The sequence below is a fragment of the Plecotus auritus genome (genome assembly GCF_963455305.1).
Source record: "Plecotus auritus genome assembly, chromosome: 7".
In the NCBI taxonomy this organism is placed as follows: Eukaryota; Metazoa; Chordata; class Mammalia; order Chiroptera; family Vespertilionidae; genus Plecotus; species Plecotus auritus.
The window spans coordinates 115,052,038-115,075,010 of record NC_137774.1 but is presented as its reverse complement, the minus strand read 5'-3'; positions in this window follow the sequence as shown (position 1 = coordinate 115,075,010).

Genomic DNA, 22,973 nt, shown 5'->3' with positions numbered 1-22,973 from the left:
TGCTTAATTTTCATCCCAGGCAACTTCTCCTGACATTTTCCCCTTCCTCCACCAATCTTTTATCCATCATTCATCCATCTATTCATCCATCCAGGATTCATGGAGAACCTACACTTGTTTAGGTGTTAGGGATTTGGGTATAAATTACATGTAGTCCCTTCCTCATTTTAGAGAAGTGGAAAATTCATATCTATAATAATAAAAGTATAATATGCTAATTAGACCAGACGTCCTTCTGGACGACCTTCTGAACCAAGCCAGAGCTGCAAGGGAAGCCCAGGTCCCGGGTGCCTGCCGGCAGCTGGAGGGAAGCCCGGGTTCTGGGTGCTGGGTCCCAGAGGGAAGCCGGTGCTGGCAGCTGGTAGAGGGAAGGCCTACTCTTGCGTGAATTTCATGCATCGGGCCTCTAGTACATATTTATGAAGTGATTATAACAAGAAGGTAATGGATAGGATTCAAAACAAAATCATGTTATTGAAGGGCAATTATATGTGTTAGCCAGGAGGCCAAAAGGGTTTGGAGATTCTAATGAAATTGAATTGGGAAGAAATGACAGCATTTGAGAATGTTTCATATTTCAGTGTGACTGGAGTAAAGAGGAGAGAATCATGACACAAAAAATGGGATGGAAAGATAAGCAGGGTCCAGGAAGGAAATATAATATCTTACATAGAATTTAAGAGTTATGTTTTATCCTATAGAAAATAGGGCTTGATTTGGAAGTGGGATGGTAAAGGGAAAGGGAGTATTTTAGGATGATTATCGGGGGTTTTGGTTTGTTGTGTTTATAATTATTTTGGAAAGATGATGGTGTTCTTCAGAAAATTGAGAAGGAACAAGTGGGACAAGAAAGGGAAGAGAGGAAATTATTTTTAGGACACATTGCTTTACATTAAAGAGACTTTCAGACACCAAAGTGGGAAAAACATTTTTAAAATTTAGTATTTGGAGTAATTGAGTATTTCAGGTAATAGATGTTTTTGGAATATATGTACCTACCTGCAAGTATCCAGTATATTGAAACTCTGAGACAAGTTAGATTTGCCTAAAATTCATTAATAGAATGGAGTTTGTCTTGAGAAATAATTGGACACAGGCACAAAATATGTGGAAAAAAAACTTTGAATGATGCATTTTTATAGTAATTAAGGAAGATAATACTGCTGTATTTGCAGACATTAAAGGATAGGTGTTGATAACAGAAATGGTTATAATATATGAGAAGAAAAGAGCAAGTTAATAATTTGTACAGTATGGTACTACTTTTGTAAGTATGTTTATTAATGTAGAAAAAGCTGAAAAATATCACCACACATTTAATATTATAATCTTGAATCAGTGGGATTATGGATAATTGTGGTATCTAATTTATGTATTTTGGAATTGGTTTAATACTATAGTATGTATGATTAGAATCAACCATATATAATTGCCATTTTATAAGTCAAAAATAGTAAAATATTGGCAAATTCAACCTCTATCAACATAATGAATAGCGTATATATCCACATTATTTTATAGTAACAAACTTTCTGAAAAATGTATTTATCTACTCATTGCATATTAATTTACTGTAATAATGTACCTTATTTTTATAGGTTTCTTTTTTATCATTATTACTAAATACAGTATAGTCATTTTCTTCCTGCTGAATGCAAAAATATTCTGCTTTCTTACCTTGTTTTTATTGCATTAGTGAGTGAGTAAAATTAGTAGTTAGGAGTGAGATGGTATAGTGAGACACCCTGGGTTCCCCATACTATGTGGTATATAGATAAGTTACCAAGACCTCTCTGTGTTGTAGTTTTCTTGTCTGTAAGAGAGAGACTTTAGTAGTATCATATCATAGCATTGCTAAAAACATTAAGTCTTTTTAGAACATACACACTTGATAAAATTTAGCTATTTTTATACCCTCTGCCTAAAATGATCTACTGTAATATCAAAGTAAGAAATGTCCAAACCTGTATAGAATTTTTATGAGTTTATTTAAGCCAAACTGACGACAATTGCCTGGAAGCAAAATCTCAATGGATTGAGAAAATGCTCTGGAAATGGCAGTTTTGCAATTTTATACATTAGACTCAAAGGAGGGTTACATGAAATTCATTCGTGGTAGATTAGGAAGGCAAAGGGGTAAATCTCTGAAACTGGATAAAGAATAAACAGAGACAGATACTTCTTTTACACTGGTGGGTACAGGATAATTAACATTTATAGCACATAGAGGTGGTATTCGGGGAACAAGATTACAATGAAGGGTTCTGTGGTTTTGCTCTGGTGGGAAATTGTGCCTTGAGGGGTTTGGAAAAGAAGTTATTCTGACATTACAAGGATATGTTAGTTTAGATGCAAAAAGACAAAAGACAGGCTCGGTTAAGGTAAGGGTTTGAAACCGGACAACCAATGGGTCTGGGCTGTCTGTCACTACTTGAGCCAATTAAACAAAGACAGGGGTGAATCATATATGAGCATTTATTCCAATAATGTTGACAATATGGGAAAGCAGCAGGTCATCCACAAAAATCTGCTCTCCCCTTCCCATAAGTCAGCTGCTTATATTGGGTAGAAGGACGAAGATTACATGGGAACGTAAGAATTACAGGCATGGGGAAGTAGGCAAGGCATAATGGTTACAGGCTACAGGCGATATGGGCTGGAGGTAAAAAAATGTGGGCACCACTGGGGCTCCATTGTTTTGGTAACAAGATTGTTAATCTTTTCATGATGATAGGCAGTTCTGGGAAAAGGAGAATGGACTGAATTCAGAGGTTCACTCCCATGTCCCAGGGCGTACAACTCTCAGCCAGGTTAGAATGTGCTTTCTCTAATCAGAACAGAACAATCACAGTTAACAGAGCATGATTAATATTTCTTATAACTATAGCTAGTCCCCACTATTTTATTTCTGGCCCTAACAGAAATACCTCCCTACGACTTGGCTACCCACATGACTCGCTTTCACTTATGAAGTTCTAATTTCAGACCATTCTGTGTGGTCTCTGGGCTAGTAACTCTTGCTATATAGGCATCCCTTGAGCTTGTCCAGTCTAGTATATGGCCCCTTTTTCATCCACACTAGCTAACTAACAACATAGATCACCACATAGCATTAGTGTCTTCATTACCTAATCTCATGTAATGCTTTGCCAAAACTCTGTTAAAAGACTTATCAGAGTCCACCATCTATCATGGTTGCTATGCATGTCTATTTTGAAGTTGTGAGCTGTTATAGAACAGGTCTTCATCATTGATTTATCTGTAAAGCTTTCCATTCACAGTAGTAATTTAATATTTATTTGTTTAAGTGCATTTAACAATTTAGAAGAAAGGGATACAAGCATACCATCTACAGTATTGTTAAATTTTTCAAAAATGTTTCTTGATTCAGCAATTGGATTTGTAATATAAGAGATTATGTTTTCAGACCAGGACATATTCCTTTTTGCTATTCTTTGTCTTCTTTGCAGTTCTCTGCCATCTTAACAGGTATGTCTTCATTGGTCAACTTATGGAGATTTCATTTTACATCCTTTTGTATGTTTTGCAGACTTTGGAGAAGACTCATTAATTTATATTCAGCTCACACGTGCCTTTTTCCTGGAGCCTTTCCTTGTCAGCCCCCAAATATTTTGTTGCTTTATACTTGGATCTCTCCTAATACTTTGTTCATTCTCTGTTAGCATTTGTGTCACAGTATTTTAGTGATGTATTTACATGTCTGTCTTCAGAAAATGTGTACTTTTGGGAGCCAGTTACTACATTTATATTATTTCATGGTCTGTTATCCTACATGAAGCAAGTGAACATTTATTGAGATAATGCATATGTATGCTCAATATCCTATATTTTCTTTTCAGCTTTTATTGAGTTATATAATGAGAATTCATTGTCAGCATAATGATCCCCAAACACTGCATGGTTATCAAGGTAGTTAAATAGAATTAAACAGTTCATTGACTCACTATAATAGTTAATAAACAAATACTTGAGCAATATCCTTAGTGAGTCTGAGAGGCAATGAAATTTGTGTTTTGGGGAGCCCAACCTCTGCAGCCAGATTCCTCTGTTTATATCCTGCCTCTGCCTTGTGTTGGCTCTGACCTTGGATAGATAATTAACATTTCTGGGCCTCAGTTTCCTCATCTGCAATGTAGAGATAATTGTCCTCAACACATAGGGCTGTCCTCAAATGAGTTAATAAATGTAAACCCTTACAGTTCTATCTGACACATGGTAAGCACTATTTAAGTATTTTCAATATCATACTAACAAGACCATTCAATTAATCATACTACCCCTTTCCTCAGCATTTCAGTTCATGAATATTTAACCATACAGAGTGGTTCACCTGCTATTTTGTGTTGACTTATATGTATGGTTGGCACTGGAAAGAGAATTTTAATGGACATTAAAGTCACTAGAAAGGAAGGATGAGGACAGGGAGCCAAGAAGAGAATAGAAGATGTGGGTCAGCAGAACTGGACTTTAGGACAAAAACTGTCTCATACACAACTAACCAGATCCTGAAAGGAATCAAAGCCAGGTGGCAGCTGATGTGGCATTTGGAATGTGATAGCAGAACTCAGTTGCAGTTGACTAGTCTCTTCCTCTTAAATGACATCATGCATTTTAATGGTTTCATACTGAAAGTTTAAAGGCACATTTTATAAGTTGAAACTACTATCTTCTCAATTTCACTTGTCATTTGAATGCCAGAAGCCCAAACCTTCCTTTCACATAATTCCCCTGAGAAAGGAGCCTTACTGGAAAATACTTGTTTTCATCTGTTCCCATGAATATATACATTAAAATTCAAAGGAATAATTTCCTTTGCCTCCACATTGGCAAGTTCCACCCCTGTGCTTTTAACAACTGGGTTTTATATGAGTTTTCATACTTTACTTTTTCTAGATCCTGAATTTGAAAAAGCCTTCTGATCCTTCAGAATTTTTACTCTATTTTATGGAGTTTTTCTTTTTTATTGTTTTCTCTTATAAGTAATATGTGACTAAACATAGGTTAAAGAAATGTATTTTGTTTTCTTGTGATTTTTTTTCTGCTTAAATTGGCTTTTTGTAGCCAAGAAGATCAATTCTAATATCAGCTTGCTATTAGACTTTACATAATTTCTTGCTACATTTCCTTAAAGATTGATATGTAAAAGGACAATAGTCAGAATCAAAATATTGGATTGTTTTTAGAAAGCTAGTGTACCTTGCTCAACAAGTAAAAACTTGGAGCATTTAGTTGCCCATCTTGCTCAACAGAACTCAAAGAAGACCACACAATTTTTTCATCATGAATTTTTTGTAACTGTCGTGAAATTGTACTACACAGCCGCTTCTAGTCTGTTAAATAAGAAATAAGGAGTAGAGGCCTTATGCCATCAGTGTCCTGTGGAGCTCAATGGCATAGCCTCCCTGGTCCCCCAAGCTGCGCACTCCTGGTGTGCCCCCTGGGTGGGCCATGTGCACCTTCCTGTTGTAGTTTAGTTTTGATTTCTGTTGGTACCTCAGTGGGAATGAGTTACCCACAGTCAACTGGCTGCGAGCACAAGCTGCAATTGTAGCGGAGGAGCTGCTGTGCAGTGGCTTACCACAGAGTGGGACTCATTTCAGCAGGGCTCTGGTGCTCAGAGTCCACCTTTTAAGTGTTTTGCTCATGGAGGTGGTTTGGTGGTGCTCTGGCATGGTCTGAAGCTGTCCACTTGGTGTGCTGGCTCCTGACAAGTGCAGGCCAAGTTCAGCGGCCACCTGTGTCCTGCCCATGGCTAACTGGTATGAGCTACAGAGTGGTCTGCAGATGGGTGCTACCTGTTCTGGGCTTGGAGGAGTCTGGGAGAGGCCTAGGGAAGAACCCAGGCTGGCTGCTGCTAGTGCCAGCCTGCGTCCACTTAGCAAGAAGTACAGGGCATGCTGAGGCCAGATTCTGCTAGTTTTGGGTTTTTGCACCTTTGAGAAATTGTAGGAATGTCCCTAGCATGAGCTGAGATAGATTGTTTGTATGGAAAAGCCACTGGAAGCAGCTTGGGTGGGCACACAAGTTGGGTGGGTCAGGGTGAACAGTGTTTGCCAGGTTGATGGAGACTAAGATATAACACCCACTGACTCATGCAGGGGAAGGGCTCAGTGGCTTCTGCCAGCACTTCTTTCTTGGAGAAAGCTGCCCCTCAAACTGTTGCCCCAAAGCCAGACATTCTGCTCCTTTCCATATGTCCTGGTGCCTTTCCAGCTGCTGTGCCAGCACTGGAGCTCAGAGTGAATGAATCTGGCAAAGTCCATGTGTGGGCACTTTAAGAGAAATGCTTGGGACTCCCGCGGCCCTCCACAATTCTCACCTGTTTTTGCATGCAGAATAGGGGGTCTTCTCTTCCTGGCAGTTGAATCCTGGGCTGGAAAGCTTAGCATGTGGCTGAGACCCCTCATCTCAGGGCATCCTCAGCAGCTGATGTATTTCTCCAGACTTTTTCACATGGGTATGGGGTCAGCCCATTCTGTGTCTCTGCCCCTCCTACCAGTCTTGAGGTGGCTTCATCTGCGTATCTTTAGTTACTCGACTTCTGTCCAGCTGGATTCCAGGTAGTTCTGGATGATGGTTGTTTTGTAGTTTAGTTGTAATCTTGAAGTGGTTCTGAGAGGGTAGGAGTGCCATGTTTACCTACTCAGCATCTTGACCAAAAACCTGGCATTGTTTTTCTTTTTTTTTTTTTAATTTATATTTTTACTTTTTTTTTGTTTGTTTATTGACTTCATAGAGGAAGGGAAAGAGAGAGAGATAGAAACATCAATGATGAGAATCTTTGATCAGCTGCCTCCTGCACACCCCCTACTGAGGATCGAGCCCGCAATCAGGGCATGTGCCGTGACCAGAAATCGAACTCGGACCCTTCTCTGAGCCAAACCAGAGAGGGCTACGTTGGTTTTCTGATAAGTTTAAATTTGTGGAAATCTGAGGATTCTCATGCTAATGTCATGTTTGGTTATTTATTGCTGTGTAACAAACTACCCTGAAGGCACATGGCTTAAAAAAAATCATTTCATTTTGCCAATGACTTTGGGTCAGAAATTTTAGAAAGAATTAGGCTGGGTATTTAAGTCTCGGATGGATGCAGCTCCTTTGGGGTGTCTGGTCCTAAGGACTCTACTTCCAAGTCTTACTCCTTCATAGTCTTTGGTCTTTTTCTTTTATTTTCTACAAGGTAAATCATGCTCTAAGGCTCCTTCAATGGATTAGTCTTCATAGAGCATGGAAACCTTGGGATATTTGGCCTTCTTACAGTGTGTGGTTCAAGGATCTCACTCATAAAAGTAAAATCTGTCAATCCTCTGAATTCATCATGTCCCTTCTGCCACATTGGTCAAAGCACTTTCAATCGACCCCCAATTCAAGATGCAGGGCAAAAATAAACCCGCACCTTTTTGTGGGACTAGAGTCAAAAGAGCTGTGGAAATCTCTCATTTGATATATATAATATATATTTTTATAATATAAAAAGACACATTTTTTTAACTTCTCGGTTTTGCCTTTTCTATTTCAAACCAGTGTTGCATTGGTTAACATATGGCTCACCATGCACTTTCTAATTAGAAAGCTTGAAAAGCTCAATCCCCAAATGCTACTACAAACAATAGCCTGGCAAAAAGTCACTCGCATTCCTCTCTCTGATACACAGAACCTAAGCTTCATGGACTTGTTTTCCCAACACAGAAAACATTATAGTAAACAAGGGATTTGAATTTCAATATTTATCCAGCTTCTCTGAATCCTGGGCTCTTTTTTTGCCTCAATCCTCTGGCAGGAGTTCTGCTGTTTTTCTTACACTTTAGCTCCCCACCTCCCCTAAGCTAATGTGCTCTTCCTGGAAAGTTAGAAGCATTGAAAAATAAATTCAATTCTGCCAACTGAATAGTTTCCACTTTTAATCAAAATATCCCGTTGCAGTTGGAGGCAATATATATATATATAATTTTAACACACGACTTGGCTGGCAAAAAGGAAATAAATGCTATGTAAAAAGTGAAGTTTTCATATATGCAAAACTCCAAATACTCCATACTTTTATGTCTGTGGTCATCCCTGCATTTGGCCTTTCCCACTCTTTGAAATGCATTGTCTCTAATCTCATTTTTCAGCTCTTTTGTCTATTGAACATTCTTACTGAGAGCTATAGTAAGCTATCATAATTCTTTTTGTGTTTAAGTATTCAGTCCTTTAGTCTCAACCACTCAAATGTCATTCATGTTGCACGTGATCCATCTAAGGGTTATAGTAAAATGATAGAGCGTGTTAGTGAATATCATAGCATTCCTTAGTGAATACCATAGTATCCCATTCTTCAGAGGGCTCTTGAAAGCTACATAAGAGTGAATGCAGGGAGATTTTAAAAATATAATATCCATTTAATTTATATGTTTTGCTACTCTACATTATAATACTTTAGAAAAAACTGCATTTTTTATGATTTGCTTGGGCAGTGCACATTTTTCTATCTAATGACATTGGTGTGCTGTGCCTTTTTTGGATGTTGTCACCTGTGCTTATTGAAAGGTTTATAAAATGCTGATTCTGAAATATTGCAGCTTAACAGTTCAATAGTTCTATAATGGGCCCTCTGTTTTATTAATAAAATGATTTATAGAAATATTTAATCTCACTGATTTGCCATTAGTATTAATGAGTCTAGTTATTAAGCACTCTATTTCCAAAGGCTGTGCAAACAGGCCTGGCAAGTGTGTGGTATTTCGCGATGAGTTATTTGTGCTGAGATAGAATCAATGCTGTGGGAAGCTTATTTCTCAAGTGGAACAGCATTATTTATGAACATGTAACTTGATGACTCTTTCTGTAATTTCCATGCCGTTGCTTTCTTATTTACAAGAAATTTAATACCAATTATGAAAACCATCCCACAGATCTTCTAAAGACTTTTAGATGATATACAAATATATTTTTCATATTAACTAAACTAAGCTCTGACAGTACACCATTTAAAAATACTTAAACTGATCCTTGCAGAATACAAAGGTTTATTCTTTAGAGAAACCACATTTATAGTTCCTACTAGAGGCCCGGTGCATGAATTCGTGCACGGGAGGGGTCCGGCCAGCCCATCCTAATTGGGCCGGGCTGGCCAGGGGGAGGGGATGTGGGAGGTTGGCTGGCCAGCCCGCCCCCAATCAGGGTGGGGGGGCTATCAGGGGTGGCGCCAGCTGGGGGGAGGGGCTGTGGGCAGTTGGCCAGCCAGCCCCGTCCCCTGGTCGAACTCCTGGTTGAACTCCCAGTTGAGGGGACAATTTGCATATTATTCTTTTATTATATAGGATAGTCTATGGTAAATATTTGAGATGTCTATTACTATTTACCTAGAGTCTTGTTTAAATAACAAACTGAACCCATGAAATGTATTTGTGTCCATCTAACACAGTTTTTTGCATATTTAAATAATGCAGGTTTCATTGGCAGAATTTAGTCAGATATCTTAAAAAACATTTATGTGATGTCTTTTCAATATATACTGCCACGTTTTAGGTCCCTAAAATAGATGCATGTTGAGATTTTTCTTTCTCCTTTGCCAATCTTAAAATTATTTTAATTAACCGTCTTGGATATTAAAGAAAATGATTTCTTTGTAGGTTTCACTTTGAAGCATTGATGATGTTAGAAATGTTAGTGCCTCTTTGAGATTTTAGTGACTATTTGAATTACAAATTTGTTAAGATAAACGAAATTGGGGAGAGGGGGAATAAAAAATATGTCTCTAGCTATAAGCTGTCAAAAATGAGGTCCAAAACTATTCAGTAGCTCAATATGGCATCAAATGGTTTTGCTACTATTATTCTCTCTTTCCAGCTTGTAATGTTGATGTATGATATGTCATGTTAAGGAACCGGCATCATCCAATGACACAAAATACCAACATTATGTGGTTTAGCCCACTGAAATGGTATATTTCCTCTTTCCCTTGTTCTATTTCCTCCTTGGAGGAGAATTTGTCTTTGTATTATTTGGCAGCATGTGGATATGATTTATGTTCAAGAGTTTGATGATTAACCAGAAAGTTGGGGATTTTATGAAAATCCCCTCCTATTAGCTAAGCAAAATGTCATTACCTTTTCTTACAAGTAAATTAGCGGTAGCCCATGATTTTATGGCTAATTTTGATTTCAAAGTTTTTATTCATATTTAGAAAGGTATTTAGAAGAAAGCGATCTGATTCTTTGGCCACAGTTCAAAGAAATGAGATATGATTCAGGTAATTTTTGGAGAAGACAATTGTTCATCTTTAAATTTGCTTTTGCTTTTTAGTTATTCCAAGCTACTCAAATTAAGGGGACAGTATAAATTTTAAAGTTTACCTTTTGCTAGCATTGTAAAATAAATTATTTAAATATGGTTGCCTATATAGTTTCAAATTTATCTGAAGCAATGAAAAAGGCAAAAGACTTTTAAATTGCAAATAGTTATTGTGCAAAAGGATCACAATATGCCCAACATTCTTAGGGGCCTATTGTGATAAAAATTACATAATTCATCTTACTAAGAATTTTATAACAGTTTAAAATATATTTGTTATTGATTTCAGAGAGGAAGGGAGAGGGAGTGAGAGATAGAAACAATGATGAGAGACAATCATTGATCAGTTGCCTTCCTGCATGCCCCCCAGTGAGGATCAAGGTTACAGCCAGGGCATGTGCCCTGACTGGAAATCGAACCATGACCTCCTAGTTCATAGGTCAACCCTCAACCAGTGAGCCATGCCGGCTGGGCTTTTATAATTTTTTATGAGGGCTTATAAGAACATTTGAAACCTGAACAGATATAAATTAGTATAGTGCCCTTGGGAGTCTATATATGAGAGAAAGATCTGTAAAGTCATAGAAGGATTGACACAACTTAGACTCTGAATTATATAAAGTCACAATTTTTAGACAAACCCAAAATTTACATTTGTTGGTATAATTTTTTAAATGAAATTATTGATTTCTACTTCTCTTTGTCTTACACAGAATATAGTTAAAAAGAGAGCCTGTGGAGTGCTGCATACAAAATAAAATAAAACTAAGTAAAAAGAAAATTAAAGTAGAATAAGTTAGAGTAATTTCAACTCATAATGCTTGGCTTTTTTTTAATTTATAGAAATTCTTATCTACAATTCTAAAATTTATAGAGCTTTAAAAAGGAAAGTGCTTTTATACCATATTGTGTTATAAATCCTGACCTGAACCAATACAAGTCTATTTAGTGTCTTGTTTAGCCCACTTAATGTGAATATTCATAAATTTTTCTGAAGAAACATTAAGGTGCTATGTAATAAACAGTATGTATCTTAATGGCACTTCTGAAATAATGAATGCAAATTCTGACACACTTGCCCCAATAATTTCATTCAGGATAACTTGAATATAGTTCAAATTTTATGCCTTATGTGAAGAAAAATCTCCCCCTTAGTATCTCTTTGTTCTTAACATCACTTTTCTTGTCTCTAAGGGGCTCTGATTGTGAATCTGGACATCATGGCATGGGTTAAAAGCTGGAGAAGACTGATTAGTCAGCCCATGCCTCGTAAGGGTCATGTTTTCTTCATTTTTATTTTTTTTCCTTAAAGAAAATAAATTGCAGTATTTTAGAGTGTGAGCCTTAGAGGCAGACTGAGGAGTTTGGATATCAGTGCTTTTTTAGCTCTGTGACTGGGCAAGTCATTTTGACTTCCTAAATCTCTGTTTTACTTTCTGTGAAATAGTGATAAAAACAAAATTACATACCTTGTAGGTTTGATATACAGTCAATGGAATATTGCATAGAGAGAATTTAGGTCAGTACCTGATTCCTATATGCATTTAATAAATATCATCATGATAAATAAATCTGTTCTGAATCAAAACAAATATATTTTAATGCATCCAGGATGAATAGGATTGTAATGCTGAATAACCTATAAAACTATTTTTCAAAATAGGTATTTTTATGATTGCATTGTGTAACAAAATCTGACCTCTCCTCCACCTTTTAACCTGTGGTAATTATGCTTAAAACTTTAAACATGTCTTAAATTAGCTCATTTTAGGAGACACAAAGAAATGATATGATGAACAACATTTACTATTGAGTAGGATTGCAAGTTACAGAGGATTCAAATCACTTTGTAATGGTTTCCAGTCCACAAACTCCAGAATCTACAAACTCCCCCAAATCCCCAACTGTGTTTAAACTAGGTTACAGTAAAAGTAGATAATTCTTGTCACAACTTGTCACAACTCTCAGTGAGAAAAATCAAGTGAAAATTAAAAGAAACAAATCACTTGCTGAGTAATTTATTCATAGATATGAACCCAGAAAGGCCATGTAAAATTAGATCATGTAATACAACCATCACTTTATTTTATATATGGGAGAATAAGAACCAAAGATGCTCATTTGTTTACCTAATATGACACAGATAATTCAGTAGCAAAAATAAGCCTGGAATTAGTTTTCTAAGCTAGTTTTCCACCCTTTCCATAGAAAAACTTTAAATGTATTATTTTTTAAAATGTGTAAATTATAGACTTTTCCATATGAGCAGAAAAACAATGTGACATTACAAGAATAAAATGAATGTTATTATTTGATATTTGGACAGTTTTCTTATTGTAGTTCTTGTGATGGCATATATCATTGCAATGAGACGTACTTCATCATGCTAGACCCCTCTAGCAATGCTTCACATGGAAGTACTTTACATTTGGTCTACTTGCTTTATATCTCAGCCTGCTTTCATCAACAAAAGACAAAACAATAGAAAATATAATACACTAACATCAAAAAACAGATTCTTACAAAAAGAAAAAGGGAAATATGAAGAATACAGGACTAATAAAAATTGTAAGACTAAACACATAGCATTTGGAATTATAAAAAAAAGGTCAAATCTATATTTGTTAATTGGATTAGAAGGTATATTTATTTATAGTTATTTTATAATTTCATTATTTATTTGTAATAACTTCTTGTATAAATACTACTTTTAAAATACATTTTATAATTTTTGTTATTGATTTAGTTAATTCCAAGGAAGATTTGATACACAAACATACACATACAAACCTGTAAAGATATTTTTAGGTAGGAACTAATTTTTTCCTACATCACTGTTAGATTGTTTTAAATATGTTTGTATGGTCTTTTTAGTGGGTCAGAGTACTCCAGAGTAAACTGAAAGTCAGACTGTTTGTGATCAGATGATATTTATTTCACCTTCTATCTGTTGGACCTTGAAAAAGTTAAATAATACCCCTAAACCAGTTTTCTCATCTCTAAAATGGGAATAACAAAGTACTTATCTCTCAGCTTTGTTGTGGGGATCAAATATGACAGGGCATAAAGAAGTAAGTGCTCGATACTGACTGAATAGTATTACTATTATTATCAAGTAAATATGTAAATTATCTAAGTTATATCAATGAGACTTTCAGAATCATTTAATTTTGTTGGTGAGACTGCAGATTCAACAATTTTAGTGGGTAATTTGAGAAAATATATCAAACACCTTAAAATATTTTATTTCATTTAACTCTAGAAATTTACTAAGTTTTTAAGTTAATTTGTATTAAATTACTAGAGGCCCAGTGCATGAATTGGTGAACCTGTGGGGTCCCTCAGCTTGGCCTGTGGGATCAGGCTGAAACTGGTTCTCCAACATTCCCCGAGGGGTCCCAGATTGCGAGAGAGCACAGGCCAGGCTGAGGGACCCCACTGGTGCACGATCGGGGCTGGGGAGGGACGCGGGAGGTTGGCCAGCGGGGGAGGGACCGCAGGAGGGCTCCAGGGCATGTCTGGCCCATCTCGCTCAGTCCCGATCAGCTGGACCACAGCAGCAAGCTAACCAACCAGTTGGAGCGTCTATCCCTTGGTGGTCAAGGCACGTCATAGTGACTGGTCAATTGGTTGACTGTCTGCTCCCTGGTGGTCAGTGCACATCATAGTGAGCAGTTAAGCAGCCTTAGCATATCATTAGCATATTATGCTTTGATTGGTTTACTGGATGACAAGACAATCGGACACTTAGCATATTAGGCTTTTATTATATAAGATATGTGTGCATGCCAAAGGATTTTGTAAAATGTTATCCTGAAAGCACATTTTATTCAAAATTAAATAACACATAGAATGTGCTATTTTGAAGCTACTAAAATTTTCTTAAAGTACTTGATGAAAGAAAAAGCAACATGTTCATATTCACTGAATAATAATTCTAATTATAGGAATTTACTCTAAATATTTAATCAAAGAACTGCACCAATACTTATTTATAAAAATGCTAATTGGAACACTTTTAAACTTATTAAAAGAGAAGAGATACACAAATGTTCCAAAACAGGGAATTGTTCATTAGAATCATACCATATAGCATTATGGAGTCACTAAAAATTTTTATAGAATACTTAAAGATATGATAAATTTTTACAAATTGTTAAATAAGGGGAATGCAGAGTATAAATTATCACAATTTTGGCCATATATAGATGTGTACATAAAATACATATTTGTAAGTTTTATAGGTGTTTCTGCTTCCTCACAATATTGAGAACTAATGTGAGTTTTAGCTCCTGACCACTTTCCTCTTAATCATTGTTCTGGAAAATATGGAGTAATAGAAAACATTGATTTGAAGTACTAAACCAAATTTAACCAACTGTAAGAAACCTCTGGCAAATCTGAATGCTGTCTTGAATTTGTGTATGTATGTGTGGTATGTATTTATGTGTAAGGAAAGATTTGGTGTCTAAAGTCTGGGTGGAATTTGGCCAGAGGATCTGGTTGCAGGAATGATTTTAAGGTCCGATTTTTCTCTGAATAATAATTCTAATTATAGGAATTATAATTAGATTGCCTACTTTTCACAAGAACATGAGGACAGCATAGGCATCTATTGCAATAAAACCTCGCTGAGTGATCCACTGTTCTATGTACTCTCTCCACCTCAGACCTTCCAAACTTTAGGGTTGGTGGGTTGCAACCTAGTCAGAATGCCTTCTCCAATGAAACTATTTAAAAATTTTTTCAATTACAGTTGATACTGGATATCATATTATTTTCAGGTTTACAGCATAGTTGTTATATATTTGTATAACTTACAAAGTGATCCCCTCATAAGTCTACTAACTATATTCCCTAAGCTGTATTTTACATCCCTGTGACTATTTTGTAACTGCCAATTTGTACTTCTTAATCCCTTCACTGTTTTCATCAAGCCCCCATCTCTCCTCCCACCTGGCCAACAATTTGTCTGTCACTATGAGTATGTTTCTGTTTTTGTTTTTTTTTTTTTGCTTATTTTTTCTTTAGATTCTACCTATAAGTGAAACCCTATGATATTTGTCTTTCTCTGTCTCATTTATTTTACTTAACAAAATATCCTGTAGGTCAGTGATTTTCAGCTGGTATGCAGTGGCACACTGGCATGTCACAAGAATTTTTAAAACATGCAATACCTCACTGTTTGGTCAGTGGCACTGACTTCTATTCCCTTAGATTGTCAAGTTAAAGGAATGACAGCAGCCAACACAATATCTGTTGGGTGGGAATGAATCAAAATTATACACATTTTTGTCAGCCAGCTTGCCAAAAAATATAAAATATTTTTGGTGTGCCACAGAATTTTAATAATTACTTTATGTGTGCCATGAAATGAAAATTGGTGCTCTAAATCAATCTGTATTGTTGGAAATAGTAAGATTGCAATCTTTTTATGGCCAAATAATATTCCATTGTATATATGTACCACTTCTTTATTCAATTACCTATCAATGAACACTTAGGTTGCTTCCATATCTTGGCTATTGTAAATAATGTGGCAATTAATATAGAGATACATATATCTTTTCAAATTAGCATTTTGGATTAATATCCAGAAGTGGGATTGTGTGATCATATGGTAGTTCTATTTTTAATTTTTTAAGGAACCTCTGTACTGTCTTAAATCATGGGTATGTCAGTGTTTGGGCCAGTACCGTACTATTTTGATCACTGTGGCCATGTAGTAGAGTTTGATATCAGTTAGTGATACCTCCAGCTTTGTTATTCTTTCTCAAGATTGCTTTGGCTATTTGGGGGTCTTTTCTGGTTTCAAGTAAATTTTAGGAATATTTGTTCTCGTTCTGTGAAAAATGCCATTGGTATTTTCACAGGGATTACATTGAATCTATAGTTTGCTTTGGGTAGTACAGATTAAGATCAGCAAAAATAAAAGGTCCATAGAGCAGACTCCAGGCAAGAACAGATGCACGTTTCCAGTTGTCTTCTCCAATGGAATATTATAGGCAACACTTAATTCTTTCCGTGAGAGTGTGTGACAACATGCATAAAATATGGCCAAGCAGGGAAGCTTCACTTGTCAACTAAGACCTTTCATGCTGCTCCAGATGTCAAACTGATATTGTGTGACCCGCGGCTCCCAAAATAAATCACATTGTTAGAATAAAATATACTGGCATGGCTCAAGGTCCCAAGTAAACAAAGACATTCTTATTACGTTGGATATTCCAATGTCTAAAGGTTATCTCTCAGTTGCTAGGCAAGGACCAAACCTTTGAATATGAAGCATTTTGGACAAAGCGAGTTTACGGACTTACTCCTTTCTTGTGCACATGTAACTCTAGCTTTGCTTGACTTTTGTTGCCAGAGAGGGATGGGATGGGTGAAGAACAGGAAAGTACACTAAAAGTTAGTTGAGTTATTTGTACCAATAAACAAAATCCAAAAGGTTTAAGGTTCATTACTATATGAGAGGCAGCATGGAGGAAAAGAGGACAGATCTTGGATACACAGTTAAGTTTATACATGAGCTTTATTATCCTCCTAGCTCTGTGTGGACATTTTATAATCATAACTAGTTGCCTTAATTTTATTGTGCATAAAATTAGGATATTATTATAGCTAATTCATACTCTTATTATGAGAATTAATTGAATTAGTATGCATACAAAACTTTCTATTTTGTTTGGTAAGTAGTAATAATGTGGTAAATGTCACCTTGTTTTATTATTAATCAAATGCTGATGCATACATCATTGAAAGAGCTCTAAACCTACCATCATTGATTACTTTATTTATTCATCATTTTATTCAGTTGAAAGAGGTGATGTGGAGGAATATATGGATTTCTGTACTTCTAAGAAACTTTTATACTCTAAGAAAATTTGACACTCTTCTCATTTAAAGAAACCACCACCCTCCTAGCCTCAATGAAAAAGATTACATATATTTTTCCATCATTGGTATCTAAGTTCTGATTTTTCATCTTACATGGATAGAGATAATTTTATTATAAAACATAGCATAAATGATTTTATCATATGTTCAGAGAAAAACCATTGAATGAAACAACTACTGGGTAAGTTCTTCAGGAAGTTACTATCTGGAAGGGTCAGCCGCAGCTATTTTCAGGTTTTTTATTTTTCTGTCCAAGATTTATTTGCACAAGAGACAGGAGTCTGGTTAATATTGGTTGTGTGTCCACTCTTTAGTCAGGAAAAGGAAGAAAGCTTGAAGGATAGCTCACTGATTCTCTATCTCCCATGGAAGTGAAAATATTAAAGGCATAATTAGCACCCTAGGAGAGAGGATGTTCTACTTGTATATAGTATAAGTGATATTACTAAAAGCTAAGTTCCTTAAAAGTATAATGTAGTGGTCAAATACTGAAGTACACAATGATCTAATTCAAACCATGGTTATAGTACTAGAGCAGATTTTTAATGTTTTAATTAAATATATTGGAATAATATTGGTTGATAAGATTATGTAAGTTTCAAGTATACAATTCTATGCTATAATATCTCTATATTGTGTTGTGTGCTCATCACCCAAAGTCAAATCTTCTTCCATCACCATGTATTTGACCCCCTTTACCCTTTTCTACCATCCCACACATCTTCACTCTGGTAACTACAATACTGTTATCTATGTCTATGAGTATTGCATTGTTTGTTTTTTTATACTACATCATTTTTAGTAAGAATGTGATACCTAGAGTTGAGCTTTCATCTTTATCTTGACTATATTAAACTAGAAATTTTTATGTATATATAAAACTCTGCTAGTTGTTTTTGTATTATAAATGATGTGCACAAATATAAATTAAACATGATCAAATAGAAAAATACAAATAGATATTCTCATATTGTCTTTTTCTCCTATCTTGGGCGCCTTTTCTGTGTTGGACACTGATAGAAAGGAATGAATGTATATCAGGTATCTTATATAATTGCTATTTCTTTTTTCCCCTTGAAATTGGATAATATTAAGCAGTCATTAAGCTGGAGATGAACATGAAGGGCAAGTATTTTTCACTGTAGTTCGATGGCAGATACATGTGCAATGGTGATGGAGCAAGCATCAAGCTACTGGGTCTTTGTTATACAAGGGATATGCTGCTAAAATATTTGTCCATAAACCTAAGAGCTATACCTCAGAACCTTTATTATGACACGCCCCTCCCACCCCCCCCCCCCCCCCGTGATTCATGACTTAAAGGGATAAGGACTCTTTCTTTCCCAGAATCATTTGGTGTAGCATTTTTCCCCTACTCATAGCAAAGTCACATTTGTTTATGTATTTGTTTGTTTGTTTAGTTGGTTAGCTTTTGCCTCCTCTAAATAATTGTCATGTTATATCATATTAGGTATTATGAAATTATGTGACAAAGTAGACTTCATTTCAAGGTTCTTATTTTAAGTTGACTAAAGTTTTAAAAGAAAAAAAATATGATTTGTACTTAAAGTAACTGTTTAACATGGACTACAATAATATAAACCTATTTCTTCAAGAGTTGTGAAAGGATAAAAGTATAATTCAGATTCTACCTAAATTACTGTAAGTCCTAAATTTGTAAAGTATATTGGTGGCATAGCCTATCTGATGTAATAAAAAGATGTACATGCTTTTTGTAGGCAATATGTTATATCAGCATTAAGACCACACAAAATTCATCTTCTTTAGTATTTTTAAAAACTATAAAATAAAGATATTGGTCATATAAAAAATACAAAGCTACAACTCTGCCTCAGCAAGACCATGCAACTAGCTCTGGAGACCATCTTGTCACATCACTGCCTATCCAAATGGCAATCCTATCTAATTAAGACAGAATATGCAAATTGATCATCACTTTGCAACAAAGATGGCGGCACCCACAGCCAATAAGGAGGGAATATGCAAATTGATGCGACAAAGATGGCGGTTGCTGGGCTGGGATGCTTGTGTCATCGCCATGGCGATGATGGAGGTGTTCTGCCCCTCCCTGGCCACTCTGGGCCTCTGGGCAGCACACAGGGATCTACAGGAGGGCAGCAGGGCCGGAGTGAAGGCGGAAGGAATGGCTCTGACGGAGCGAAGGTGGAAGGTGGCGGCCAAAGCAAAGGCCCGGGTCCCAGGTGCCAGTGGGAAACTGGTGCCAGCAGCCAGGGGAAGGAAGGCCTATTTGTGCACGAATCTTCGTGCATCAGGCCTCTAGTGGATAGATAAAATAAAATCAGTGTACATGTTGCTATTCTTGTATTTTTCTGTGTGCATTTTATAACTACTACAGCTCTTTCTTTATAATCATCAGATAAGGGATTGCATTGCTATTAAAAGGATTTTGTGACTTTCCTGAGATGAAATAGGTGGCCTAAGATGCATGACAATTATAGCAGCATGAGCATGGGTGGACTCAGCAATGCTGAGTGAATTCCAATGACAATCTTTTAAGGAATTCCTGGAGAATAATTTCCTCCAAAAATAATTTGCAATAAGAAAAATGAACAAAAATTTTATAGCTTTTAAAGATATTTTTATTGATTTCAGAGAGGAAGGGAGAGGGAGAGATAGAAACATTAATGATGAGAGAATCATTGATTAGCTGCCTTCTGCATTCCCCCTACTGGGGATCAAGCCCGAAACCTGGGCATGTGCCCTGACCAGAATCAAACCTCCAGTGGTGACCTGCTGGTTCATAGGTTGATGCTCAACCACTGAGCCACACTGGCCAGATGTATAACTTTTATATACAACTTTTAACAAGTAATTAGTAAAGATTTTTAAGCCAAATTGAAAATGCAAAATAAATTGTAGCAATTTAAAACTATTCTTCCATAAGGCTTCCTTGAATTAATTAGATGTATGATTTTATCACATAATTAATTACAGTGATCAATAATCTTTAAGTGATTCTTTGACTTTCCTGCTAGAGTATCAGCTTATAGAGGGCAGGTTCTTCTCTGATTCAACATGGTGTACTTCCAATCCCAATTATAGTGCCTGGGCACTCATTAAATATTTATAGAATGAATTGAATGGGTAAATATATTAGTAGTCTATTTAAACAAAGGTATATATGTATACATTTGATTGTGTAAGTACCTTGTTTTTCACTAGAATTGATTCTTTGGGGAAATTATGGTCTCTCCTACTGGTGTGATTTTTTTCTTCCCTGTTTAAGAACATACGAAAAGTAGGTTTGAAACTGGCTGCAATGAAAGCCATTTCAACTTTGTATTATAAACTGAAAAGAAGAGGTTTTGACTATTTTTGTGGTGACAATGTTACTCCTTTTTTAAAAAACAGCTGTAGTGAGCTGGAACAAAAGACTCATAGGACCATTAAAAAAATAAATAATTTGATAAATCATACCGCCCTCATCATATATAGGAAAGGCTATCTATTGGCCTTTTGTAACTGTGGCTACACTTTAAAAGTAATTTTTATTGCTGGAGTTTGAAATTATATTTACAAAACTGTAAGTGGATGAATGTAGCAATATTAAAATTCAATGGAAAATTATTTCTCATCATCTTGGTTAAAATGATTTCAGAACATTATATTTTAATATACTTTAAAGATCGTTTAACTTGATAAATATTTGCATTTATTTTCAATGATTCTCTATACCTGTACCAAGATTTGGTATAAAATATTAATCAAGGTATATGAACTTTATATTAATTCAATTAATTATCTTGAGCATATGACAAAATGAATTTAAAAATCTAAAATCAAATAAAATGTCTTTAAACTTGTATTCTATTTGGATTGTCTAATTTTTACTACTATAGCTTAACAAATACTGCCGTAGGGTCAATGATTTGTTCTGTTTCTGTTTTTGAACTCTTATAAATATCAGTAATGTAATTTAAAAAATTATATGAAATAAGCAAAAATTATTCTCTTTACTACTGATACAAGGTACACATATATCTTTAATTTTAAGTATGAGAAATTTGGGTTAGTTTCTTTTTTCTAGTAGTTTCTTTGAAAGCAGGTACACTCTATAAGACCCTAGAGACCCATATAAGATGTGAGTAAAGTATATCCCCAAATTTAATGTATTATAATTCTCCATTTAAAATACTGATATTCAAATGTAATTTATTTTACAAAACTTGCTCCCACCATCTCTTTTTTTCTTAAGTTAATTTTGATGATGCCTTTATGGAATTTGTTTCAACAATAATAATTTGCTCTGAATTATATAACTCTCTTGGCAATGAGATTAATTTTAGAATATTTGATTCCCTGAGCAATAATTTCATAGATATAATTGCAATTAACCACACCTATTCTATTACTATATTAAAGTTAATTTTATATCATTAGCCCAAGTAAAATAGTTCACTGAGTTAAAGAACTCAAAAATTTCTACAAAACATAGAATATTGCTCATAGATATCCATAAAAATCTATATGTCCATAGAATATTAAAGTTGGAAAAGATCTCAGCGATTATATAATTTATAAATTTTCTTTTTTAGTTGAAAAAATTGTGGTTCAAGAATGATAAATGACTGACAGAACCAGAGCTATGTCTCATTTCCATTATAATGCATATATATACACACAATTATATGAGCTGCAGGTTAATAAATGAGTGAACATAATTTCATAGTGTAGGTGCTAATCAGTATACTTTCCATACATATGGGCTTTGCAAATATAATACTTAACAGTTATTTAAAGATTTAAAACGTTTTTTTTAAACCCTCACCTGAAGATATTTTACCATTGATTTTTTTTTTTTTTTTTTAAGGAGAGTAGAGTGGGGGGAGGGTGTAGAGAGGTGTAGAGAGAGAGAAACATCAATGTGAGAGAGACAGATTGATTGGTTGGTTCCTACACATGCTCTGATCTGGCCAGAGATACAGCCTGAAACTGAGGTAGGTGCCTGTGACAGGGAATCGAACCTGTGACACTTTGGTCTGTGGGTGACACTCTAACCACTGAGAAAACTGGCTAGGGCAGTGGCCGGCAAACTCATTAATCAATAGAGCCAAATATCAACAGTGCAACTATTGAAATTTCTTTTGAGAGCCAAATTTTTTTAAATTTAAACTTCTTCTAACGCCACTTCTTCAAAATAGACTTGCCCAGGCTGTGGTATTTTGTGGAAGAGCCACACTCAAGGGGCCAAAGAGCCGTATGTGGCTCATGAGCCGCAGTTTGCCGACCACTGGGCTAGGGCTATTTATAAATTTTAAAATATCTAATGTGCCTGTTTGTTTACTAACTATAACAATTTAATTTTTATATCTGTCAAGATTGTTATATTCATATGCCAATGATATTATTTTCATTTTTAGTTTAAAGATTTAGTAAGATCATCTATCAAGCCTCTCTTCTTATGTTTGATTTCAGTATATAACCACCATGATATGTGTTTAGCTATTTTCCTTTTCTCTTTCACTAAAAATGTTGTTACACCTATTTTTAAATACCTGTCCTTTCTTGGATCACTTCCATTTCTACATGCAGGCATCACCATTTTCAGGTGAATTGCACACAGGGAGAATGGCAGCTCATCTAGAACTTGTATTCCTGAATTTCAAAAATCAAAGATCCTACCACTTGACTTGACAGAGACTCTATATAAGCTGTCACTCACATTAAGACTTTTATCCTCTTCCTAGACCAACTCTTCAGGCTTTGAAAATATGGGAATATATGTTTCTGTTTTTGGT